This window comes from Saimiri boliviensis, chromosome 21 (assembly GCF_048565385.1).
Source record: "Saimiri boliviensis isolate mSaiBol1 chromosome 21, mSaiBol1.pri, whole genome shotgun sequence".
NCBI classification, from domain to species: Eukaryota; Metazoa; Chordata; class Mammalia; order Primates; family Cebidae; genus Saimiri; species Saimiri boliviensis.
Window position 1 is genome coordinate 12,103,996 of NC_133469.1, and position 7,112 is coordinate 12,111,107.

Below are 7,112 nucleotides of genomic sequence, written 5' to 3' on the forward strand. Positions count from 1 at the left end.
TCCACTCCAGGCCGTCCTTGAGCCTGGTCAGCCAGCCTGGGGTGTAAGCAGGGACCCAGGTGATGGTCACCACCATGGCTGCTGTTATGGAAGACTCATTGGCCCCAGGTACTGGGCCAGGCAGAACTGTGCCTGTTGCACACAAACCCCTCAACAGGAGGCAGGAAGAAGCGTGATTGTCATCCCCACTTGATAGATGGGGGTCCAAGCACAGAGAAGGACCAGCTGCTGTGAAAGCCGCAGTCCATCCCCACGCCAGCGCCTGGAACACACCTCTACATTGACACACCATGCCACCTTCTGCCATGGCCCAGGGCCTATGGACACACTGACATGGCAACACTAGGGCCCATGAAGACACCATGTCATCCCCTGTTCATCTGTGACACCTCTCTACCGCAGTGGGAGTATTTACACCAGGGAAATAGGCAGACACTAGAGATCAGGGCATTCCTGCAGGGAGCTGGTTGTTAGCATTTACCAGCATAGCACTGGCCCCGATCTTCTGTTCTTCTGGTGACACCGATGGCTAAACCCAGCTGGAAGTGGCAAGGGAGTTGGGTTGATATAGTCCCCAGAGGTCAGCATCCTGGGCATGGGGCAGTGGGTGGAAGGGCGGCTTGAGGATCCAGCCCAATGCCCAGCGCATCACTCTTACTTCCTGGGAACCACTATTCACAGCATTTCACATGCACATTTAATCAGAGGCAGGAGCTCCCGTCTCAGCAGCTTCCTGGCTCCATATTGTGCATTCATTTATGGCTGACCCATGAACAAAGCTGGGGGTGAGGCAGTGATGCCCCCATGCAGTCAAAAATCCAGGTATAACTTTTTGGCTCCCCTAAAACTTAGCTACCAATAACTTTTTTTTTTTTTTTTTTTGAGACCAAGTCTTGCTCTGTTGCCCAGGCTGGAGGGTAGTGGTGCAATCTGGGCTCACTGCAACCTCCGCCTCCCAGGCTCAAAACATCCTCCTGCCTCAGTCTCCTGAGTAGCTGGGATTACAGGTGCCTGCCACCACACTAGGCTAATTTTTGTATTTTTAGTGGAGACGGGGTTTTGCCATTTTGCCCAGGCTGGTCTCAAACTCCTGACCTCAAGTGATCCGCCTACCTCAGCCTGTGATTTCAGGCATAAGCCACCTCGCCCAGCCTTAACTATAAGTTACTGTTGACTGTGAAAACAATTGATTAACACATATTTTGTGTTTTATATGTATTATATATTATAGTCTTTTACAATAAAGTAAGTTAAAGAAAAGAAAATGTTATTAAGGTAATCTGGCTGGGAACAGTGGCTCACGCCTGTAGTCTCAGCACGTTGGGAGGCTGAGGCAGGTGGATTGCTTGATCACAGGAATTGGAGATAAGCCTGGGCAACACAGACTGACCGTATCTCTACCAAAAAAAAAAAAAGAAAAAAAAAAGTCAGGTGTGGTAGTGTGTATTTCTAGTTCCAGCTACTTGGTGATTTTTTTTTTTTTTTTTTTTTTTTTTTTTTTTTTTTTTAAGACAGAGTTGCTCTGTTGCCCAGGCTAGACTGCAGTGGCACAATCTCAGCTCACTGCAACCTTTGACTCCCAGGTTCAAGCGATTCTCCTGCCTCAGCCTCCTGAGTAGCTGAGAATACAGGTGCTTGCCACTATGTCTGGTTAATTTTTGTATTTCTAGTAGAGATGGGGTTTCACCATGTTGGCTAGGCTGGTCTTGAACTCCTGACCTCAAGTGATTCACCTGCCCGAGTTCCTGTGACCAGATACTTGGGAGGCTGAGGTGGGATGATCATTTGAGCCCCAGAGATTGAGGGTGTAGTGAGCTATGATTGCACCGCTGCACTCCAACCTGGGCAACAGGGTGAGACTCTGTCTCTAAAAAGAAAAGGAGAAAAAAATAAAATCTTAAGGAATAGAAAGTATAGTTGCTCTTCATTAAGTGGAAGTGACTCATCATAAAGGTCTTCATCCTCATTATCTTCACGTTGAGTAGGTTGAGGAGGAGGAAAAGGAATGGGAGATCTTGCAGTCTCAGGAGCGGCAGAGGCGAAAAAATCTGCATAGAAGTGGATCATTGGTGGATCACCTGAGGTCAGGAGTTTGAGACCAGCCTGACCAACTAGGTGAAATCCCATCTCCACTTAAAAAATACAAACTTAGCTGGGCATAGCGGCACATGCCTGTACTTTCTGCTACTCAGGAGGCTGAGGCAGAAGAATTGCTTGAACCCAGAAGGCAGAGGTTTCAGTGAGCCGAGATTGTGCCATTGAGCTGTAGCCTGGGCGACAAGAGCAAGACTCCATCTCAAAGAAATGAAAAAACAGCAACAGAAGTGGACCCTCAAAGTCCAAACCCATGTTATTCAAGGGTCAATTGTATTCTTTTTTTTTTTTTTTTTTTTGAGATGGATTCCCGCTCTATCGCCCAGGCTGGAGTACAGTGGCGTGATCTCGGCTCACTGCAACCTCCAACTCCCATTTCAAGCAATTCTCTTGCCTCAGCCTCCTGAGTAGCTGGAATTACAGGTGACTGCCACGATGCCTGGCTAATTTTTTTGTACTTTTAGTATACGGGGTTTCACGATGCTGGCCAGGCTGGCCTTGAATTCCTGACCTCAGCTGATTGACCTGCCTCAGCCTCCCAAAGCACTAATATGACAGGCTTGAGCCACTGTGCCCAGCCTTGAGGGCCAATTGTATTCATACATCACCATTACCAACCCTTATTAAGCAGCAACTATGCATCAGGCGTTCGAGGCAATTCACTAGGCAGCTGCAGCCTGCCAGCTCATCCCAGACTGCTGTGCCTCAGCCATGCGGGACCATCAGAGTTGTCCTTCCTCCCAGCTGTGCCTTGGTGTCCCTGTCTCCAATCCTGGTGTCATGCCTGGAAGAGAAATGTCCTAGGGTGGCTCCTGGCTAGCCTCTTCCCAGCACTGAGACATCCGTCTGAAGGCTGTCTTGGCCAGGCGCGGTGGCTCACACCTATAATCCCAGCACTTTGGGAGGCCGAGGTGGGGGGAATCACCTGAGTTTGGGAGTTCAAGACCAGCCTGACCGACATGGAGAAACCCTGTATCTGCTAAAAATACAAAATTAGCTGGACATGCCTGTAATCCCAGCTACTCGGGAGGTGGAGGCAGGAGAATTGCTTGAACCTGGGAGGCGGAGGTTGTGGTGTGCCAAGATCTCACCATTGCACTCCAGCCTGGGCAACAAGAGTGAAACTCCATCTCAAAAAAAAAAAAAAAAAAAAAAAAAAGAAAGAAAGAAAAAGGCTGTCTTGGGGATTAAATGGGCAACTCTCAATGAGCCCAGTCCAGTTCCTAGTACCTGTTTTTTATTCAACGTGCACTCCTCCCCCACCCTTTCAGGCTCTGACCCCCCAGCCCCCAGTTGGGAAATACTTGCTGAATGACTGGTTTTGCCTACAAGAAGGTCATATTACCTTCAAGGTCACTTCCATGTCACAGATGGCAAAACCAGGGCTCTGAGAGGAAACCAGGTCCCAAGACCCCACTTAGTCCCCCACTCCAGAGCCCACCACCTTCTCCACTAAGACAGAGGCAGCAATTGGCAGCTCAAGGGCCAGCCCAGCCTGCAGTTATGTTTTGTTTGGTTCTCAGAGTTGCAAAAGAAAACTAAACGGAGCTGACTTTTACAAGTCAGGAGCGTCCACACGGAACTTGGATTTCCAGCCTCTTTGGGCAATGGGGTGATTCGGCGGCAACAGACAAGCTGCGAAGCTGCTGCCCTCCCACAGCAGTCCCTCCCCAGCCTCCGTCTCAGACTTACCTCGGCCGGCCTGGCACCCAGCAGGGTCCAGCACACAGTAGGTGCTCAGCGAAGGACTGAGAGGTGAAAGAGACTGGGTCAGAGGGACAAATGAAGTGCCTACTGGCCATTCCTAGGAAACCCATTGGGGTGAGCTTGTTTTACATGAGTCCTTGAGTTCAGGAGTTGGTAGACTTTGAACATTTTTTGTTTTTGAGATGAAGTCTCACTCTGTTGCCCAGGCTGCAGTGCAGTGATGTGATCCTGGCTCACCACAGCTTTGGCCTTCTGGTTCAAGCGATCCTCCTGCTCCAACCTCCTAAGTAACTGGAACTACAGACACACACCACCGTGCCTGGCTAATAGTTCTTTTTTTTTTTTGAGACAAAGTTTCACTCTTGTTGCCCAGGCTGGAGTGCAGTGGCATGATCTCAGGTCACCGCAACTTTCACCTCCCGGGTTCAAGCAATTCTCCTGCCTCAGCCTCCTGAGTAGCTGGGACTACAGGCGTAAGCAACCACACCCAGCTAATTTTTGTATTTTTAGTAGAGACGGGGTTTCACCATGTTGGCCAGAATGGTCTCAATCTCTTGATCTCGTGATCTGCTTGCCTTGACCTCCCAAAATGCTGGGATTATAGGTGTGAGCCACTAAGCCCGGCGCCTGGCTAATCTTTAAAAAATTATTTTGTAGAGACAGGGCCTCACTATGTCACCAAGGCTGGTTTTGAACCCCTGGGCTCAAGCAATTCTCCAGCCTTGGCCTCCTAAAGTTCTGGGATTATAGATGCACCACCACACCTGGCCACCACACTTCGATCTTTAAAAACCTGATCATTGGGCCAGGCGAGGTGGCTCATGCCTGTAATCACAGCACTTTAGAAGGCTGAGGTGGGCGGATCACCTCAGGTCGGGAGTTCGAGACCAGCCTGACCAATATGGAGAAACCCCATCTCTACTAAAAATACAAAATTAGCCAAGCATGGTGGTGCGCGCCTATAGTTCCAGCTACTTGGGAGGCTGAGGCAGGAGAATTGCTTGAGCCTGGGAGGCAGAGGTTGCAGTGAGCTGAGTTCTTGCCATTACACTCCAGCCTGGGCAACAGAGCAAGACTCTGCTTCAAATAAATAAATAAGTAAGTAAATAAATAAATAAATAAAACATGAAACAAACAAATGGCAAACCCAGTCTGCACTGGCTGTGTGGCATAGCGGACAGTGATGGGGCTGGGCACTGAGGTGGCCTGCCTCCTGTCCCAGCTCCCGTGACGACTCAAGGTGCAGGCTTGGTGAGGCCTGTCTGGGCCTCAGTTTCCTTGTTTGTAGCATGGGGGCTTGGGCTCAGGGAGGGCAGGGTGGCACAATTTCTTAGAGCCCTTTCGGCTCTGAGGCAGGGACTCCAAAGGCCGAAGGTCAGTGCAGAGTGAAAAGATTGACAGAGAAATGCTGTGGGCTGTAGCAATCAGGAAGGCTTCCTGAGAGACTTGAGCTGAGCTGTGAAGGCTGAAGAATGCCCTGCCAGGGTTGACCTGAATAGGAAGCGTGGACAATTATGATGCCAAGGAATTGATTGATGCAGGACAGGCAAGGCTTAGCCAAATTAGGGTTTAGCCTGGGAGGGTTCTTGGCCTCTCCCAGGAAAGAAGTAAAGGGCAGCAGGTAGTGTTAAAACAGTACCTTTCACTGAAGGGACAGTGGACAGCAGCAGAGTTCTCACTCCTCCTGGAGCAGGGCTGCTGGGCTACCCCATAGGCAGTGGGCCCAGAGCAGCTGCTCCGAAGCAGGGCTGCACTCCTGTTTATACCTGTTTTAATTATATGCAAATGACGGGGTGAGTTATGCAGAAATTTACAAGACAAGGGGGCAACTTCTGGGTTGTCGGGTCGATGCTATGGAAGGGGTCAGCAATTTCTGGGTATTGCCATGGCAATGGTAAACTGATTGATATGGCATACCGGTGGGTGTGACTTAGGGGGAGGTGCTTCTCCCTACGTGTTTGAGCTAGTCCTCAATTTGGTCCAGCAACCTCGGAGTGAGTTTGTGAGAGAGACTTGAGGCACAGCAGGCAGTGAGTTAGGGAGGTATTTGTGGGTGGGCTGTGGGAGGCCTTCCCTGAGATCTTCCACTAAACCTCATCCCAGGGAGCTCCCTTCTCCATCCTGGATGGGTAGGCGGGTGTGGGAAGTGGATCTCATGCTCATCATGCCCTGTGAGCTAAGCATTGCACCTGTTCCTGTCATGCATGGTCCATTTGCTCCTCACATCCACCCGGGGAAGGGAGTGGCAGGCACACAGGCGACCCCCAGTTCACAGGAGAAGAAACTGTACCTGGAGAGGGAGAGGAGAGGAAGCCCCTTGGGGAAGCGGGAGGCCAATGCTGAGCTCCTGGGCAGCTGTCCTCCCTGCCTGGAATGCTGTTCCCTCTTGTCTGGGGTGGGAACCCCAACTTGCCCTTCTGGGCTTGGCTCCAATGTCACCTCCTCCTGGAAGCTTCCCCTGATCCCCACCCACATTGGGATTGTCTGCTGTTTGCTTTTTTGCACTCTCTGCTTCTCCCTCCCTGCTTTGTGCTCTATGTCCATCTTCCCAGCGAGGCGGCGACGTTTTTGGGTCCCGGGTTGTGTCTGTCTGGCTATTCCTGTACCCTCTGCACCTAGCACAGTGCTGAACACATAGTAGGAGTTCAATGAATGTCTGTTGAAAGACCCATTGCCTGAAAGCATGTGTAAACTAAGAATGAATGAGGTGACTTGCACAGGGTTGCCCAGATGGTCAGGGCTGCGTGGCCCTGGTAGAACAGCAGCGCCCCAGCCCCTCTGGTCTCCTGGCTGGTTTCCTGTTTCTGTTCTTTTTTTTTTCAGATGGCATCTCCCTCTGTTGCCCAGGCTGGAGTGCAGTGGCACAATATTGGCTTACTGCCACCTCAGTCTCCTGGGTTCAAGTGATTCTCCTGCCTCAGCTTCCTGAGTAGCTGGGATTACAGGCTCCTGCCACCACATCTGGCTATTTTTGTTTCTTTCTTTCTTTTTGTATTTTTAATAGAGACAGGGCTTCACCACATTGGCCAGCTGGTCTCGAACTCCTGACCTCAAGTGATCCGCCTGCCTCGTCTTCCCAAAGTGCTGGGATTACAGATGTGAGGCACCATTGCCCAGTCCTGCTCTGTTCTCGATGCTCACATCTATCCTCCACCTGGCAGCCAGCGTTGAATGAACCCTGGTCAGATTGCACCCCGCCTCTGCTGCACACCCTCCATAGCTCCGCTGGACGCAGAGTGAGAGCTCAGGCCACTGCAGTGCCCAGGACCTGCCCCTCCCTGGCCTCATGGCCACACTGGTCTCCTCTCTGT